The sequence below is a fragment of the Salvia hispanica genome, chromosome 4 (genome assembly GCF_029641045.1).
Source record: "Salvia hispanica isolate PSC_SH4W2 chromosome 4, Shi_PSC_v1, whole genome shotgun sequence".
NCBI lineage: Eukaryota > Viridiplantae > Streptophyta > Magnoliopsida > Lamiales > Lamiaceae > Salvia > Salvia hispanica.
The window spans coordinates 53,762,589-53,781,987 of record NC_142695.1 but is presented as its reverse complement, the minus strand read 5'-3'; the positions used below and the strand labels follow the sequence as shown (position 1 = coordinate 53,781,987).

The following is a 19,399-nucleotide window of genomic DNA, read 5'->3' as shown; positions in this document are numbered from 1 at the left end:
AGACTAGAGAGGAGGGAGCAATAAATTTTGCATTTGAAAATAACACAAGATTACACATTGCTAAACATCAATTAAGTGACTGATAATCTGATATATGCGATAGAGGAAGGGCATGGTGAATATTCGGAAATACTATGAGACTCAGCGGTAAATTTCTTCACAAATTATGCTACTGTTTGTACATTTTCTGCTTCAGTTCACGTTTTTATTCTGCTGCTATTGTTTATGTTTTCCTTTCTGAATTCGAGATCTCATGCTGCCTAGCAACTGCTCATTTAGCTTAAAATATTCGTGATCACATGATTCAGAAATCAGACGATTACGGAAGCGCGCGAAATTTGTAGGTATTGAATTTGGTATATGAACCTAAATCTCAGCCCCCTTGCTTAATTATTGGGTAATTTTGGCTCTGCCAAGTCCTATCTTGACCTTTGTCGATTTCTGTTACCAATTTCTATCGATTCATATAGATTTGGATCTTTCAACTTGCTTGATAATCGAGAGTATTAAACACAATTATGGAAATGTAGAATGGCGAGCAATTCTCCTTTGGCATAATTATTTACAATTTCACACACAATGGCATTATTCTGCCAAAGGAGAAGCACATTCTTATTGTTCTCCATTGCGTGTACTGTTAAGCTTCAGCGGGGGTATTCTCAAAATATTTGCCGTGGATATTCTCTAGGAATTCAATGGTATATGCCGTGGAACAATGCCTCTAAGCCTTCTTTCACTTTTTATGTTGCATTCATGGTCCCCTTGCAGGTCTTGGTTTATCTTCATCAAGGAATCAACAATAATGCTGGACTGCACTTATCAACAAATCCAACAGAAACCTCATGATAAGTTGCTTGAAGCATTGTTAATAAGGTTTGTCCATAGCTTAATGTGTCACTGGACTTAATTTACACTGTAGTTAGGTATATGCATAGTCCAACTTGTGCACTCACATAGTGCTGATTCAAAGAAATAGCATCATCTGGGTATAAAACAAAACACATTCTCCTGAATTGTCTAGGAGTAGCATTTAACTGTAGCAATCATTTAGCTCTGACTTTAACTAATTCCTTGGTATGCCTAGGTTGTAGTATTTAGCTGAAAAATGTTGATGATCACATTGAATATGATGAATTGCCATGTTGTAATATGACTTCCACTGACAATACGACATCCTTCCTCTACACTTATCGGATGGATAACTTGGATAATCTCTTTCTCATGCTTTCAAACGCGCACATATCACCTCAGAGATACTCACTCACACATTTGTTTCATATTATAACCATTCTGAAAAGATTGGGCTGCTTAAACACACCAAACTGTGATCTAAGATTCAGATTTTGTTCGAAAAACTCCATTAGAGATAAGGGAACTAAGCATTATTCTGACTTCTATCCTTATGCCTTTACCTGAATATGATCCCAGTCTTCTATTAAAGCATCTATCAGAACATGTTACGCAGTAACAGAAGCAAAAGCTGATTTTTGTACTATTCATTACTTTGGTCTTATGAGTGATGTTAGGCAAGGGGTAATTGAATCTATGGTGCAGGTGAATTATTGGGAAGTCTCCTTCAGCAGACAGTCGTCTGCTAAGCATTTACGAGATCCATGCCTTCTTTGACTGTCTGCCAGATGAGATTTGCTCACTAATTGGCCTACAAAACTATTTACGGTCATCAGTCTTTTCTTCAACTAATCTAGTAGCATTTTGAGGTGTCTTGGAGTTCCAATTGGAAAGGTTTTTGAGATTTGGTGGGGTTTTAAGAGGTATTTACATTTGATTTTCACATGTATTTCCTCCTTCACTGAGTATTGTTGTTCTGGTGGCATATTACTTTCTTCGGCGGTATTGCAGTAGTTGGGATCTAATCCTACTTGTCTAGACAAATGGTTGATTAGTTATTTCACATTTAGTATGTGAACTTAGATTCAAGATATGGTATGCAGACTCATGGGTGATCTCGTTCCTAACTTTCTACATAAATATTGTGTTCTATCAAAGAGCAGAGGGTATATGGTAAATTTATATGACAAAAGATTAAATTTGTTGTAGAGATGCAGTGGTGTTTAAGGGTTAACCGTCACAGTCAGGAATAATTGCAAGCTCAGGTCCTTCTCTGCGTGGTAATGATATTTTGATCATAACTGCCTAGATATATTTGCTTCTTATTCACCAGTGCTTTGGTTGCAGCTTCTTTTACTAAGTAGCTTTGTGAACTTCATATTTTCGACATACAGATACCAAGCTCACTGTGATTGGACGATTACTTAGGTGGTTAATTGTACATGTCAAGGACTCCAGATTGTGCCACCTTTTCAGGTTTTTTATTTACATGATACTTTATCGGCACAACTTTATTGTTTCAAATTTTTACTGTGGCATTGTTTGAAAGAACTCAAGTGATAGTTGAGATAAATATTAGGGACATTGCATGTTTACTTATTTAACTTGGTTTTTAGTGACCCCTAGTGACTCAACTGGCTGATAGAGAATTAACTGTAGAGATAAGAGTGTAAAGGAAGTAACACTGGTTTCCAACAATCAATATGCAGAAACACTAGAAGAATTGTGATAGTAGTATATAACATATTGTGTGATGCAGTTGAACTAGTAACCAACTAGAATTGTAGGACTGTACGAACTCATATTAGCTGGCTTCTTGCTTGACCGGACTTTCTGGATGATTGGTAAGTCACCAGCATCATGTCGACTTAAGTTGAAGAATAGGACTTGAAATAATTAATCACCCATTCACGCACACCAGTAGAAGAAAGCCATTGGTTCTGTAATCTGTAGTGCTGCATTGTGGGATTGAATGGCAGGGCAATTCTCCTTTGGCAAAGAAACAAGTATGCATGTGCATGTTCTTCCTGCCAAAGGAGGATCGCACTGTTATTCTCTCCACATCATTATTTTCTTTCTTCAACCCAATCCAAATATAAATTGGGAGAGTTGATGTCCAGCCATTATATAGGACCTAGCTAAGCACCTTCAATGGCATATGCTTATGTTGAACTTGAATGAGGACATAGCATATGCTTCCAGTCTATTCTGATCCTTTTGTTTTTACACCCTTTACTTTTCTTTAGGGTCATGGTAATTCAAAAAAGTCCTTACCTTCACTCCCCCCCCCCCCCCTCCCTTTCTTCCATGGATATGCGTTTTTACATTGATCTTATTTATCCGAGTCGTAGGGAATCAGATCCTTGGTTTTTTTTTGCTTTCTTACATAGTATAAGATTCCTCATTCTCGTGTCGTTAATTTTTCTTCCCCAGGTGCTACGTTCAATTTCATTAACAGCACACATGTAGTTTAGATTTAAGAAAGATGATTCTTGTCACTAGGAAAATCACCCTCTTCGATTCCTAAGCATCCAAAACCTCAAGTTTGTGATTTGATATTCAACCTTCACATTAGTAGGAGCAAATACTTTTAAGGATTAGAACTTTGGAATATCTCAATGTCCTTGATAATCGTTGTTATTTGAGCTAATTTTAATTCGATTCATAACTCATTAAAATGGTGGAATTTGAAAAATCCACTGTAATGAAGATAAAAATACTCAATCATGAAAAATAAATGTCTTCTTTTATTAATATCTTAGTACGTTTATAGGGATAGTTTATGCTGTATAATAAAATTGAGTAGGCATATTCTTATCATAATATATTATGTACTCCTAGTATGTAATTACCGAAGTTAATTCATGGTTATTATAGACATAATCTTGTGATAATGACATTATGAATTCCAATAGCCAACATGAGTCTACTTCGAATCAAGCATCAAATCAGATCTGATTCACATAAACTAAAGGTTCTAAATTAAATTTTAACCACCTAGAAAGATAATGATTGTCTTGTACTACTATGTTTTCTTACATTACTCTGTTGTAACCAAATATATTGTAGTTGTCTTTTGTCTATGGACGCAACAGAATGGATCAGCACTTGAAATTCGATATTAGTAAATAATAACTCTTGTCAATTTGTTCTAAATGCTAGTACGTCGTCGGATTGCCTATTAGATTCAAAAATCACCAGCCAACGAAATTTAGATTCATTCCAAACAAAAAATACTGCAAACTCTTTGCTATTCCATGTGTGCTTCGAACGAACAGTTTATTCCTGGTGAGTAAGAATATGCTTGAAACATAGCTGTGGAGAAACCGTGTGTATTTAGGTACAACTATAAATATAGAGGAAATGGCTCTTAACTGTTCATCAGAAAATGGAGCATTGTGAAAATAGGGATGCATTACTGGGTAATAACTCCTTTGGCAGTAGGCGGATGATGCTAACTTTGCACTTGGCACACTGCCAAAGGAGATTTGCCCCGCGATGCATCCTTATATTAATTATTCTACGTCTTTGGTTCCTAAGATGTCTTCACAAAATGAGGTAACATATATAGACTATAGTGTCGCCGAGTCAATATATGTGGTTTATTTTAGAACTATAGGCTATAGCTGTCGATTTCATTGTATATTCTAATACAGCATATAAATATCTGGAAAAATGCAGTGAACTTCAATCCTTCTTTTTCTCACTTTTTATTTTCTCGCAACCCACTAAAAGAGGAGTTCTTCTCGTTGCAGATTTTACCAGGACTTTTTAAAAATGTTTTAGATGACTTTGAAGAATGCTTTTGCTTCCCAATAGAAGTCTTATTTGAAAACATAAATGTTAGTTAAGCATTTTTATATCTTCATGACATGCTTTAGTTAATTTATTTTAAATTTTTCAGAAGCTCAGATATTCAGATTCTTTTTCTTTTTTAGTGGAAACTATGCAGTAGTATCTTTACATTTCGTTTCCGATAGGTTGGTCGTTATACTGTAAGAAAACATAAATAAGCTAGAAAGTCACATTCATATACATCAAGAAGGTGCTACTAATATTAACGATCAAGTGCATTCTTATATCTTTATAAGTTTATATATGTTAATTATTTTCTGTATATACACGTATGAATATGATTATTATGATGCTTGGAATATATACGAGCTACTTAAAATAGACGAATAATATTATTTTTATCGTGGTAATCAAAAATCAATCCATACCATTATGTTTGTGTGATACATTGTCCTAAAAAGAAGCAGCGATGTAGTATATATAAAAAGTATTGACATGCAAAATCCATTTATCAAAAATATTAATACTACAATTATACAAACATTAATCATTTGATAAGATATGATTTCAATGTAGTTGATGTAATAGATAGGATAAGCAGTAGATATTTATCACAAGTGCAAACTGCTTAGAAAAATATGATGACATTGTCGTTTAAACTTACGTCGGCGTCAAGAGTCACGTTCTTGGTGAAAATCAGAAGGCGAGTGCAATAGGTTACTTTAACTTGTATAAAGAAAAAATGATAGACTAATCTCTTGTTTATTTTGAAAGATTGGTGTTTTGGAATATCACAAGGCTTTAATTATGTTATTTCGTTTGTGCTAATTTTGTTTGATTCATATCTCATTGAAAATGTGAGATTAGAGAAATCCTAGTCATAAAGATAAAAATATTCAATCATCTATCTTATCAATTGTAATAGTACATGCTCTCAGTCTCCCTAAACTTAATTGGTTCGGATGCTCCTCTACCGTATAATGTATTATGTGATATCTTAATTAGTGCTGATAGAAATTTATTAAAATTCAGGTTAGGTGATAAGGGACCTACATTAGTTCTTGTTTAGTTCCTTCATTCAAACACTCAAATATGAGGTACATTCTGGAATTGTAGTGCTGAGATTTGCCGATGCTCAAAGAAACATGAAGCTTTAACGATACGTATAAATAAGCACAGTTGGATCATAAAATTACAACTTGAGGGAAAAAATATATGAGCACGAACAGGAATACAACAAAAAAAGTACTCCACAGTCCCTTTGAGACATCCGATAATAAACGATTCAGTAGATCGATAGCAATAACATGTAGTACTATCTAACTTAACCTTTTCTTCACTTCCCTCTAAAAAAACAATTCTCTTTGTGATTGGAAAATTACTTAGGTGGTTGATCATACATGTGAAGGGCTTCAAATTGTGCCAGCATTTCAGGTTTTTTCTTATTTACATGCTACTTTAATGACACCACTTTATTGCTTCAAATATTTACTGTGGAATTGTTTAGAAGGGCTCAACTGATCGTTGAGAGACGTATTAGGACTGGTTTTTTGGTGACCCCTAGTGATTCCACTGACTGAGAGAGAATAAACTGTAGAGACAAGACTGTAGAGGAAATTGACAATGTTTTCCAACAATTAATATGTAGAAACTCTTGAAGAGTTGTGATGATACAATATGACATAGTGAGTGCCGAATTGTGATGACATCGTTGAACTAGTAGCCAAGTTGCTCCATCATCAAGCAACCAGAGTTGCAGGACTGTAAGAACTTAAAAAAGCTAGCTTCTTGCTTGTCAGACTTTCTGGATGGTGGGCAGTCACCAAAGCATCTGTCAACTTAAGTTGAAGAGTAGAACTAAAAATAGTTAATCACCATTCACACACTCCAATAGAAGGAAACCACTGGTTTAGTGGTGCTGCATTGTGGGATTGAATGGCAGGGCAATTCTCCTTTGGCAAAGAAACAAGTATGCATGTGCATGTTCTTCCTGCCCAAGGAGGATCACACTGTTATTCGCCCCACATCATTATTATCTTTCTTCGACTCGATCCAAGTCAGGAGAGTTGATGTCCAGCCTTTATATAGGACCTAGCTAAGCACCTTCAGTGGCATATGCTTATGTTGAACTTGGATGAGGACATAGCATATGCTTCCAGTCGATTCTGATCCTTTTTGGTTTTCACCCTTTGCTTTTCTTTGGGGTCATGGTAATTACAAAAAAGTTCTCACCTTCACCCTCCCTTCTTTTATCCCATGGATATGCCCTTTTACATTGAGCTTATTTTGCCATGCCGTAAGGAATCAGATCCTTTGGTTTTTTGCTCTCTTACATATAAGATTCCTCGTTCTTTTGTCGTTAATTTTTCTTCACCAGACGCTACGTTCAATTTCATTATCAACACACATGTTGTGAAGAATTAAGAATGATGATTCTTGTCAATAGGGAAGTCACTCTCTTGGATTTCCTTAATAAGTAACATGAAAACTCAAATTTGGGACTTCATGAATAGGTTCTCATTCAACCTTAACATCAGTAGAGTCATTTACTTTGAGGATTAAGTAAGTGTTATTTGAGCTAATTTTGATTTGATTCATATCCCGTTAAAATTGTGGAATTTGAGATATCCTAGTAATAAAGATACTAAAAAATACTCAATCGGGTGACTTAATTAGCAATCATGAAAAGTAAACTTCACCTTGCACTATTATTTTATATATACGGATGGTTTATGGTTATAATAAAGTTTAGTACGCACCGTTCTCTTTTTTTTATATAGTATATGATGTATGTAATTATCGAAGTTAATTCATGGTTGTTATAGAGATAATCTTGTGATAATACATTATAAATTCCTATAGGGGACATGAGTCAACTAGGAATCAAGCATCAAATAACATCCGATGCACATAAACAAAAGTATGCTAAATTAAATTATAACCGCACGTAGAAAAGATTATGACTGTCTTGTAGCACTATGTTATCTTATATTTCCGTCTCAAGGTAGTTGAGTCATATTCCTTTTTTGGTTTTTTTTTTTTTTTTTTTTTTTGTGTTTTCCAATCCTAATTTGGATTCATATTCCTTTTTGGGTTGATTCAAGATAGTTGAGTCATTTTTTTGGCAAATATTTTATCTTCTTTCATACTTTACTCTCTCTTCATCTCTCTTACTTTATTTCTTCTCTCACTTTACTCTCTCCACTTTAACCTTTAATGCATCAATTTCTTAAATCATGTGTCTACAAGAAACGCCCCAACTATCTCGACGGAGGGGGTATATTATTGTGGCCAAATAGATTAAGGTTGCCCTTATGACTAGAGCCAAATTTAAAAAGTTATTTTTGACAAAAAAATATAGAGTAAATCCAAAAGTTTGTTATAGTTCCTGTTTTAACCCACGCAATATGTGCTTCAAAGCAAATAGTTTATTCCTGGTGAGTAAGAATATGCTTGAATTCGAATTCCACTACTGGCGTGTGGGAGCTTCCATCTCTCAGGCACAAGTGTGAGGCCTTGGGAGATGGGCTCCTGTCAGGACAGTGGGTTGAAGGCCTCCTCTCTAACGGGCCGCTGTGTACCCTAATTGAACCACCTCACAAACTATCGGGCCGGGGTGTGGGGGCGGTCAGGGTGACCGCATCACCTTTTGCTACAAGAATATGCTTGAAATATTTATAGCTGTGGAGAAACCGTGTGTATTTAGGTTCAACTATAAATATAGAGGGAAGAGATCTACTGTCATGTTCATCAGAAAATGGAGCAGTGTGAAATTAGGGATGCATTACTGGGTAATTACTCCTCTGGCAGTATGCGGATGATGCTAACTTTGCACTCGCCACACTGCCAAAGGAGATTTGCCCCGCGATACATCCTTAAAATTATTATTTTATTAGTATGCGGATGATGCTAACTTAGCATTCATTGCACTGTCAAAGGAGATTTGTCCCGCAATACATCTTTAAATTAATTAGTATTTTATAATTTTTTGTCTTTCCTTTTGGAATGTCTTCACAAAATGAGGTAATATAATAGGGTTGTCGAGTCAATATTTATGTATGGTTTGCTTTAGAATAACTGTATGATATAGCAGTTGATTTCATTTTATTTTAAAGAGGGCGTGAACTTCAACCCTTCCTTCTTTCCTTTTCTCTTTCTTAGTTTTTTACCAGGATTTTTTACAAATGTATTATATGGCTTTGAGGAATGCTTTTCTTCCAATAGAACTTTTATTTGAAAACAAAATTATACTTAAAGAATTTTTACGTCTTCATAACATTCTTTAGTTAATTTATTTTCGAGTTTTTTAGAATCTAGTAATATATTCTGATTGCTTTTTATGGTGGAAACCATGTAATTGGTACTCCATATAGTAGTATTTCGTTTTCGATAGGTTGGTCGTTATACGTAGGGCAAGAAAACATTAAATAAAAAGTCATATTCAAATACATAATATTAACGATCAAGAGCATTCTTATATCTTTATAAATTTAAATATTAATTATATATATTATGTATAAAATGTGTTCGAGTAGCTTAAAATATAGATAAATAATGATTTTGCCGAGTTAGTTAAAAACAATCTAGACCATTAATGTTTTGTGTGATCTATTGTTCTTAGAAGAAGCTGGGTTCGTTTCCATCATTGACTAACATTTTTGAAATAACTAACTAGCTATAATGTGAGTTGTAGTGAAAACCACATTTTCTTGAAAATATGAAACATTGAACTAGACGTATAAAGTTAAATGTACTTCCACGAAATAAACTTAACTAAAAAATGAAATATTCCCCCATCATGAGATTCGGATCTTGGTATTGCATTCATAGCAAATAAATGCATAATCTTCATAGATCTTCGCTATCGAAGAACTGAAAATTAGTTCTCCGTTTTCAGGGTCTCTCATCCTTAATATGGAGAAAGTCATGGTAGGAACCATTACTAGTTAATTTCTAAACTAAGAACCAATATTGTGATTCTTTGGCTTACATATACCTTGACTAAATGGATGATCAATAATGTAACATTTTCATGCTACATGATAATCTTTATATACACAGTGCATTTATAAATCACATATATGTATTTTATGATAACATCTATGCATAAGACAAACCATTTATTTAGATGTTAAACTTATAGTGATTCCACTGACTGATAGAGAATAAACCGTCGAGACAAGACTGTAGAGGATTGACAATGTTTTCCGACAATCGATATGTCGAAACTCTTGAAGAATTGTGATGATACAATATAACATAGTGAGTGCCGAATTGTGATGACATCGTTGAACTAGTAGCCAAGTTGCTCCATCATCAAGCAACCAGAATTGCCGGACTGTAAGAACTTATAAAAGCTAGCTTCTTGCTTGGCTGGACTTTCTGGATGGTGGGAAGTCACCAAAGCACCTGTCAACTTAAGTTGAAGAGTAGAACTAAAAATAGTTAATCACCATTCACACACTCCAATAGAAGGAAACCACTTGTTTAGCGGTGCTGCATTGTGGGATTGAATGGCAGGGCAATTCTCCTTTGGCAAAGAAACAAGTATGCATGTGCATGTTCTTCCTGCCCAAGGAGGATCGCACTGTTATTCGCCCCACATCATTATTATCTTTCTTCGACTCGATCCAAATATAAGTCAGGAGAGTTGATGTCCAGCCTTTATATAGGACCTAACTAAGAACCTTCGGTGGCATATGCTTATGTTGAACTTGAATGAGGACATAGCATATGCTTCCAGTCGATTCCGATCCTTTTTGGTTTTCACCCTTTGCTTTTCTTTGGGGTCATGGTAATTACAAAAAAGTTCTCACCTTCACTCCCCCTTTTTTTCTCCCATGGATATGCTCTTTTACATCGAGCTTATTTTGCCATGTCGTAAGGAATCAGATCCCTTGGTTTTTTGCTTTCTTACATATAAGATTCCTCGTTCTTATGTCGTTAATTTTTCTTCACCAGGCACTACATTAACCATCATTAACAACACACATGTAGTTAAGAATTAAGAAAGATGATTCTTGTCAATAGGAAAATCACCCTCTTTTTGATTCCTATAATACTAAGTAACATGAAATCTCAAGTTTGGGACTTCATGAATAGGTTCCCTTTCAACCTTAACATCAGTACTTTGAGGATTAACCTAAATAGACTTAGGTGGATTAGAGCTTTGGGATATCTCAAGTTTCGTGATAACCATTTTTAAGCTAATTTTTGTTTGATCCATATCCCATTGAAATAGTGGAATTTGAGCAATCATGTAACGCAATTATCAATCATGAAAAGTGAACTTGTCTCCTTGCTTCATTATTTTAGCATGTATATAAGGATGGCTTATGGTGTATACAAAGTTTGTTACGCATCATTCTGATTAATTATAGACCATGCTTATTTAGACATAATAGTGTGAAGATGACATTATAAATTCCAATAGTCGACATGAGTCAACTTGGAATCAAGCATCAAACCACATACGATTCACATAAACTAAAGTAAGCTAAATTAAGTTGTAACCGCACGTAAAAAAGATTACGACTGTCTTGTACTATGTTATATGCAATGAACATTAAAAAATATTGTAAACTCTTTGCTATCTCTGTGTAGAAACGAATAGTTTATTCCTGAGGAGTAAGAATATGCTTGAAATATAGGTTTGGAGAAACCGTGTTTTTAGGTTCAACTATAAATATAGAAGGAATGGGCTCTTGAATGTTCATCAGAAAATGGAGCCTTGTGAAATTAGGGATGCATTACTGGGTAATTACTCCTTTGGCAGTAGGTAGCGGATAATGCTAACTCAGCACTTAGCATACTGCCAAAGGAGATTTGCCCCGCGATACATCCTTGAATTAATTGTTCTACGTCTTGCTTTTTTGAGATGTGTTGACCAATAATCGTATCAGTGATGTCGAGTCAATATATTGTTTATTTTTAAAAATGTTTTAGGTGGCTTTGAGGAATACCTCTCTTCCCAAACGAACACTATCTTAAAACATAACTAGACAGGGAGTATTAGTTAAGCGTCTTTCTACCTTCATAACCTGCTTTTTGTTTTTTGTTTTCGAATTAATTTAGAAAGCTTCGGGGGATATTCTGATTTCTTTTTATATTTCGTTTTCGATAGGTTGTTAAACTATAAGAAAATGACTATTGGTAGTATTTGGTAGTAGTAAATTATTCTCATATAATGGCAATTTTCTTTTCATGTTCACTTAAATAAATAGGCCATTCATGCATGCATGATGCGTGTATATTTGATAATAATAATACTATTCATTTTCATCAAGAAGTCACCACTAATTTTAACGACCAAGTGCATTCTTATAACCTCATACGCTAATAATTATTTTCTGCATGTGTACATATGATACTTACATAATTATATTCGAGTTGCTTAAAATATATTACTATAAATTAATATGTATTTTTTATCTTGCTATTTAAAATCTATATGAGCACGACTAGACGAGCAGTACTATGATAAAAAAAATCTTTATTAATCAATAAATATAAAAATTATTAATAATTGTATAATAATTTTGTATGGATGTATACATTTAAATTTTCTTATGTTATGTATATATATTAACTTAGGAGTACTAAATATGATCAATCTTTCAAATGATTATGCAGTCCCTTATAAATTAACCTTTTATCTTTCTTATTTTACTGAAATTCATCGTTTTGAACATTATCAAAAGATAATATTTTGTATATAGATGAGACAACTGAGAAAACTTGAAACTTTATGATTTAGTAGTCCGATCTCAAACCTTGTAGGACTGACCAGAATTTGACAAAATTTCATGATTTAACTATTAAGCCTATATAATATCATGATCATATTAGTTGATTGATTAAAATAAGACTTAAGAATCATATTAGTTAGTTGATTTATTAATATCAGTTGATATAACAAAATATATCAGTTTCAGACTCAAAACCAGTTAGTTGATTTATTAATATCAGATGACACAAAATATATCACTCTTGACTCAATACTAGTTTGCTGATTCATGAATGTTAGTAGAGTCTTGTGATATTGATATTGAAAGTTAACAACTTATAAATGTTGTGATGCCAACTTATATTAATGATTCAACGAACTAATTGGTTCTCCAATTCTGATGGTTCTTCAATTCTGATGGTTAAACAACTCCACGGCATATATGTATCTTGTGATAATATATATGCATAATTGTAAGTCTATACAAAAAGATTGAGTATGCATGTGCATGCATGCTTTAATTCCTATTCGCCATTAACTCCACTTTTGACTGCTTTATTAAAAGCACCCGCGCTCGAGTTGCCACATAAATTCACCAGAACAAGAAACTCTCTTGATTACACCTATTTTACGTATATATTTATATATTCTTCCCAAACTGGGATATGCTTTAGAAATGTGGCATATCCGGGGACAATTCCTGCCCTAAAATCTTGAATAAATGTATTATAAAGACAATAAAATATTCCCCTTCTATTTTAGAAAAGTGATGCTGGGCCCACCAGTATAAGTTCTCATAGAATCCCTTTTCAATTCAACCCAATTTATATAGTACATATTTCTCCAAACAAATTTATTTACTTTCTCATTGCCACGTTTCGATCAACTCCATATGCAATTCCATCTCTTGGTGGTGTTTTAGTGACTTAAATTTGATAGACAACATGTTGATAAATTGACAGAGTTAATTCCTAGTTTGTTTCAATTTATTTCTTGTTTTTTTATATATTTCAAGGGTAATAACTAAAGCATCATAATCTGGTTTATCAACTTTCAATAATCATTTATATATAAAAAAACATTAATGTACTTTTCTTTGTTGATAATAAGCCCTTGTAGTTTCCTCTTTAAATATAGATGAAGTTTTAGAGATGTATATGACTGAAGTAATTAAGTCACTTGACTCAAATGTTCAAAACAAGTATGCATTTAATTCAGAAATGCCGCTCAAATCTTGGTCCTAGGATTAGAAGATCTAATGGTCAATAATTAACCAAAAACACGGAAGGTCATAATTAAGCAGTTTTAGGTCATATTATAATATTTTGGTTTAATGTCATGTTAAGAACATTTTAGGTCATTCTTTGTTAGTATAACCTAACAATAAACTAACTATGACCTAAAAATGTCCTATGCATGATATTGTTCTGCGTTTTTGTATTTAAATCTAGTTTTCATAGATCAAACCCCTATATTCATAATGTAGTATTTATTTCATCAAACCGGCCAATGAAAAAACAGTGGATATAATGATTGAGGATCCAGAAATTTATTCCTGAGAATGTGCTGTTTGGTATTTTCATTTGTGGTTTTGCTTATATTTTTTTGGATCACTTTGTACATATCAAGTTGTGAAAGAAGGGAAAAAAAAGTTATACACAGGCTGTAGATGCTTAGTTTTAGAGCTCTTTTACCAGTATTTGCCTTCTCCATCTTCTTCGTCCCTTTGAATGTTAAAGAGCCATGTTCTTATCTTTTTAATCATCTATTTCAACAATTTTTATTAATTTATCAAAATGCCTTTGGTCTGCCGTGTGCTTACCTTTTAATTTTATCTCAATTAACTAAACACACATTTCAATAGTAAGGAAAAATAAAATTTCGACATGATGTCGTTATTAATAGAATCCGGATAGAAAGCATAGTGGAAAAAATTAGAAATAATGAAAATTATTTTAGGGGCTATATAAAAATATTATCCGTGCATCAGAATCAATTGATCACGATATCTTTTTTGACGGGTTAGAGCATAAAGAATGGATGTAGAATGTACTATTTGTACGACCTGGGGTACGCTATATATACATGAAGCCACTCATTATTATTGGTCACAAGACTCACAGCAAACATTTACAATTTTTTGAGATGTGTATATTTGTGTTACGGGGCGACTACTCTTCTGGCAGACGCACGAGCTAAATGCTTAATAAGCTACTGCCAAAGGAGATTTGCCCCGCAATACAACATAATACAAAAGTTTAAGCTTTCTCAATGTCATTTTTCGTAAGAAGCATTAGCTCGGGTATATGTATATTTGTGTTACAGGGCATTACTCTTCTGGCAGTCGCATAAGCAAATGCTTAATGAGCTACTGCCAAGGGAGATTTGCCCTGCAATGCAATTTAATACAAGATTTTACACTCTAACTTCCATCTAATATCCTTTTTTCATTTTTTTGTACTCATAATTGTTCGTCACGAGAAACATTAGCATTTGTATATGTTTATTTTTATTACAGGACATTACTCTTCTAACGGTCGCACAAGCTCGATGCTGAAGAGCTATTGCCACACAATCAATTTAATGCAAAAGTTCACATCTAAAAGATCATACTCCAAATGGTAACACTTTGTGTAGATGGGTCCCTTTTTTATTCGGATACTATGTAGCCATTTGTTTTTTACCTTTTCTATCGATATTGCATAAAGTATGTTGGTAGTATTGACTTATATATTTGTAATACTGCAACACATGTTATATGCATCTCGCAGAAATTATATTTTTTATGTAGAATAAAAGGAGACTAATAATGTAATTTTGTATGGTTACTTGTGTATTTCCAAAATTTCCATTAAAATTTAACAAAATAATGGGATGTAAATGAAATGCTATATTTCAGAATGGTATGTAGCATCAAAATTTATCTAATTGTTTTGTGAGATTATGACATTTCTTTTAGTATACATGACAAATAGTGCTACCTTCTTTCACCAAGTAGTGTCTTATTTGCATTTGCAACTAGTTTTAAATAAATTGATTGAACGTATAAAATCCATTTTAAGAGCGAGGGTCTAGTTTTTATTGTGGTTTTACATTTATAATTTGTTTGGATGTGTTATAAACTTATGAATAAAGCTCTCATTATAGTAATAATACTTGTAGATTGCGATGGATCTAAAGATGACAATATTGTTAAATAAGAGATGATTTTGATGATTATAATTTAGTATTCGTGTGGAACATAATTAATAGATTATAAAAAAATCTGTATTTTCGGTATACCAAAAAATTTGTATTTTCGGTATTTTTTCGATAAGGTAAGTGCGGTATTTTGGTATATTTCCCACCGGACGGAGGGAGTATATAAAAATAAAACAAAACAAATACTACAAACGTTCATCATACAACCATAAAACTCATACAAATTGATCACATAAGATATGTAGCATCAAACAAGATGGAAAACTCAGATCCTTTTGTTAATAAATACTAACAAATACCGTTATAATTAAATCACATATTCAATATACATATAGTTTTTTTTCATATTTTTATCATCAATTTTCCAATAAAAATTATGAAAAACTGTAGAAAGAATAAGATTTTGTATAACTGAATTGAAAGAAAAAATTTAAGAGAAATACCACAGATAAAAAAAAATAAGACTAAGGAATAGATTACTGGTACTTGAAAAAGGACGCCTCCTACACTCATATAACAATATTTTGCTAATATTAAATGAATCGAAATAGTCGTATTTTAAAACTCAGTCACATTAACTGTTCATTATCTTCTCTTTTAAACCACCAGCGCCCATTATTGCTTTCTTCTACGATTTCAAAAACTCAGAGTTAGCCCCTTCCAACAATTCAACCTTCAACATTTTGTCTTCAGAGCCATTGACTTAGTTAGGACTTAAGAAGATAATTCTCCAAATTTTCAAAAATTTACAAGCAAAAATTTTTAAAAAATACTCCCTCCGTCCGCGAATAGGAGTCCCGTTTTTCCATTTTGGTTCGTCCATGAATAGGAGTCCCGGTTCATAATTACCATAAATGGTAAAGAGGCCCCACATTCCATCAACCCATTCCACTCACATATCATTTAAAACTAATATATACAAGTGGGACCCCTATTCCACTAACTTTCTTCCACTCACTTTTCTTAACATTTCTTAAAACCCGCACCGATAAGAAATGAGACTCCTATTGTTAGACGGAGGGAGTAATACTTTGGCGGGGGTTAAAGCCCTTCGTTAAAAGCCTTATTGTGTCCGCTACTGCCTCCTACCATCCAATTCCTAACTATTTAATCTTTTGAGATATTTTAGCATAAAAGGGAAAGAAATTGACATTTGTACAATGTACTAACCATACTTTTACTGAAATGATTGTTTATTTCTTATCATATTTTTTTTCTAGCCTATTAGATTAATCAAGAACTCATATTAGCTAAAAACTATACCATATACAAGAAATCTTTTTATTTTAATCAAATAGATAGAGATTGGTTAAGCAGATTATCAAAATTTGGAACCATATAAAGTTGATTTCTTCTAATCATATCTTGAGTACAGTCTTCAAACAAGTTGTAACAATTTATTTGTCATGTCAACTACGATTATAATTAAGTAGATTTAAAAAAGAGTGAATAGCAACAAGATATTCCAAATAATTAACTTTCCATAATGATTAATGGAACGGTAACTTGAAATTCGCACGGTGATTAATGGGACCCATTTGCTTCATGTCATTTTTTCTTCAAAACGATCAAGTTTTTGGCACGGTGACTTGAAATTCGCACGCTCCAACATTAGCTTGAAATTCTCACAATTAAATTCACACGCTTCAACATATACATACATGAATAAATCAAAACAATAACATAGGAAGAGAGGAGGACGGTGGCGACGGTGATTTCATGTACGCTATGTATCAAAATTGGGGTTGAAAACGATACAGCGAAAATAATAGGGATAGTTTGGTCAATTCTTAAATACCGTGGGAGAAATAATAAGACAAAAGAAAAGAAAACTCAATTTAATCCCAAATTTCAAAAGGCTAGCAAATTAAATCATTTTTCTAAAATCTCTCTGAGCAAGGTAACTTAGTGTTTGTGAAAAGGTGCGGTCGTCCAAATCCAAATGTGTGAAGATCAATCAAACAGACTCAAATCAACCAACGACATCGATCGTGTGGTCATCCACAATCAACTATGATTATAATTAAATAGGTTTAAAAAAGAGTGAATAACAACAAGATAATCAAAATAACTTTCTATAATGATTAATGGGAACATGTTAGACCCATTTGCTTCATGTTTCTTAAAAAATGGTATCTAAAATAAAATGAGCTTGTAGTTTTTATTCGATTTGAGTCGGTATAGATTTGTTATGAGCAAATTAAAGGTAATAATCAATGTAGTGCTTCCATTGAGATGAGATGTATAAGATTAAAAAAATTTACAGCATTATAATTAATACTGAAACAACCTTATAAACATCGGATATGGATAGTTATAAGTTTATAGCAATACGTCATTATCAGTCAAATTGCGGGAATGATTACTATTATGATTGTTATATTAATTGACATAGTTACACTTGATGGTTAGTAGAAATTTCATTGTCACTTGTAATCGATCTTAATCGTCCCATATAGTAATCCTAAAGTTCATATATTAATTTTAGTTTGAATATATGATGTTATTCATATTTAAATATGAGTCTTAAATTATACTCCATCTGTACGTATATGACAACAATTAAAGAGAGTGTAAAAAGTACACAAGTGGCACCATTAGAACATCCGCAATAGGGACGGATGTCCCGACAGACAAGCCGACGAATATCCCAAAAACACCTCCTGCCACGTCATAAGGACATCCCGACGGACAAAAACAATATTAAAAATTCACAAATTCACAAATATGCAATTTACGGAATAAAATTTCGACACGAATACAGGAAAAATGCAACCATTTTATTTCAAAAAAAAATACATAATTAAATTTTTAAAAAATACGGAAATTGGGACGTCCGCGGGGCGTCCGTCATGTCACCACAATAACGGACGTCACGACGGACGACCCGAGGGACGTCCGCGGGGCGTCCGTCATGTCACCACAATAACGGACGTCACGACGGACGACCCGAGGGACGTCCGCGCTCACTTGCAGATGACCTCTCGTTCGCCCCTGACGTCCGTGTCCGTCTCGTTCATCACAATAGCGGACGTTCGTCGGGACGTCTGCTATTGCGGATGCTCTTAGACCCCAAATGAAAAGGAAAACTTGCAATGCAAGATTAAACTTTGGGCCGGTCGGACGTCCCGACATCCACCAGGACGCCCGCTATTGCGGATGCTCTTAGACCCCAAATAAAAAGGAAAACTTGCAATGCAAGATTAAATTTTGGGCCGGTCGGACGTCCCGACGTCCACCGAGACGTCCGCTATTGCGGATGCTCTTAGATCCCAAATAAAAAGGAAAACTTGCAATGCAAGATTAAACTTTGGATTTTTCGTAACAAAAATATATCACAAGTTTCTTTAACAAAGTTGAGACACAATTTACCGAAATGAAGAGATTAAAAAGTGAAAAAGGTATGTGCGAGTCTGAGGGTCAAAATTGGCATATATACACACCTCCCACCTTCTTTTCTTGCGTGTGTTTCTACCATAACATTCCACATCCAAAATCTCACTATTGTTCTTTATTTTTTCTAATTATATTCTCCTCACTTTTGTGACCATTTAGTATACGAAGCTGGATAATTACATTTTTCATATTTAAGAAATACAAACTAAGTATAGCAAATAAATACGTGACATTTTAACTATAAAAGCGAATTAGTTAAAATGAATTACTTCCTCTGTCCCAAGGAAATTGACCTCTTCTTTGGATGACACAAGATTTTATGCATGCTAATTTTAAAGTGTTTAAAAATGGGAAAAGAGAAAGTTGTTGGATATTAAAAGTAGGAGACATGGATAAAGTAAGAGAGATAAAAGGTTGTTGATGTTTAAAAGT

The 19,399-nt window shown here is 33.5% G+C and overlaps 1 long non-coding RNA gene across 3 annotated transcripts; it reads left to right on the top strand.

Annotated features, from left to right (window-relative positions):
* Positions 1-166: 166 nt before the first annotated feature.
* On the top strand, positions 167-15,206 carry LOC125196836 (uncharacterized). 3 transcript variants are annotated; one of them, XR_016129078.1, is made up of 8 exons: positions 167-344; positions 769-873; positions 1,555-1,772; positions 2,059-2,129; positions 2,244-2,325; positions 4,605-5,741; positions 6,031-6,078; positions 14,889-15,206. It is a non-coding gene; the product is annotated as an uncharacterized LOC125196836 (long non-coding RNA). The 3 variants fall into 3 exon arrangements; XR_007171948.2 differs by lacking the exon at positions 4,605-5,741; XR_007171949.2 differs by lacking the exons at positions 4,605-5,741; positions 6,031-6,078 and having other exon boundaries at positions 168-344.
* Positions 15,207-19,399: the final 4,193 nt, after the last annotated feature.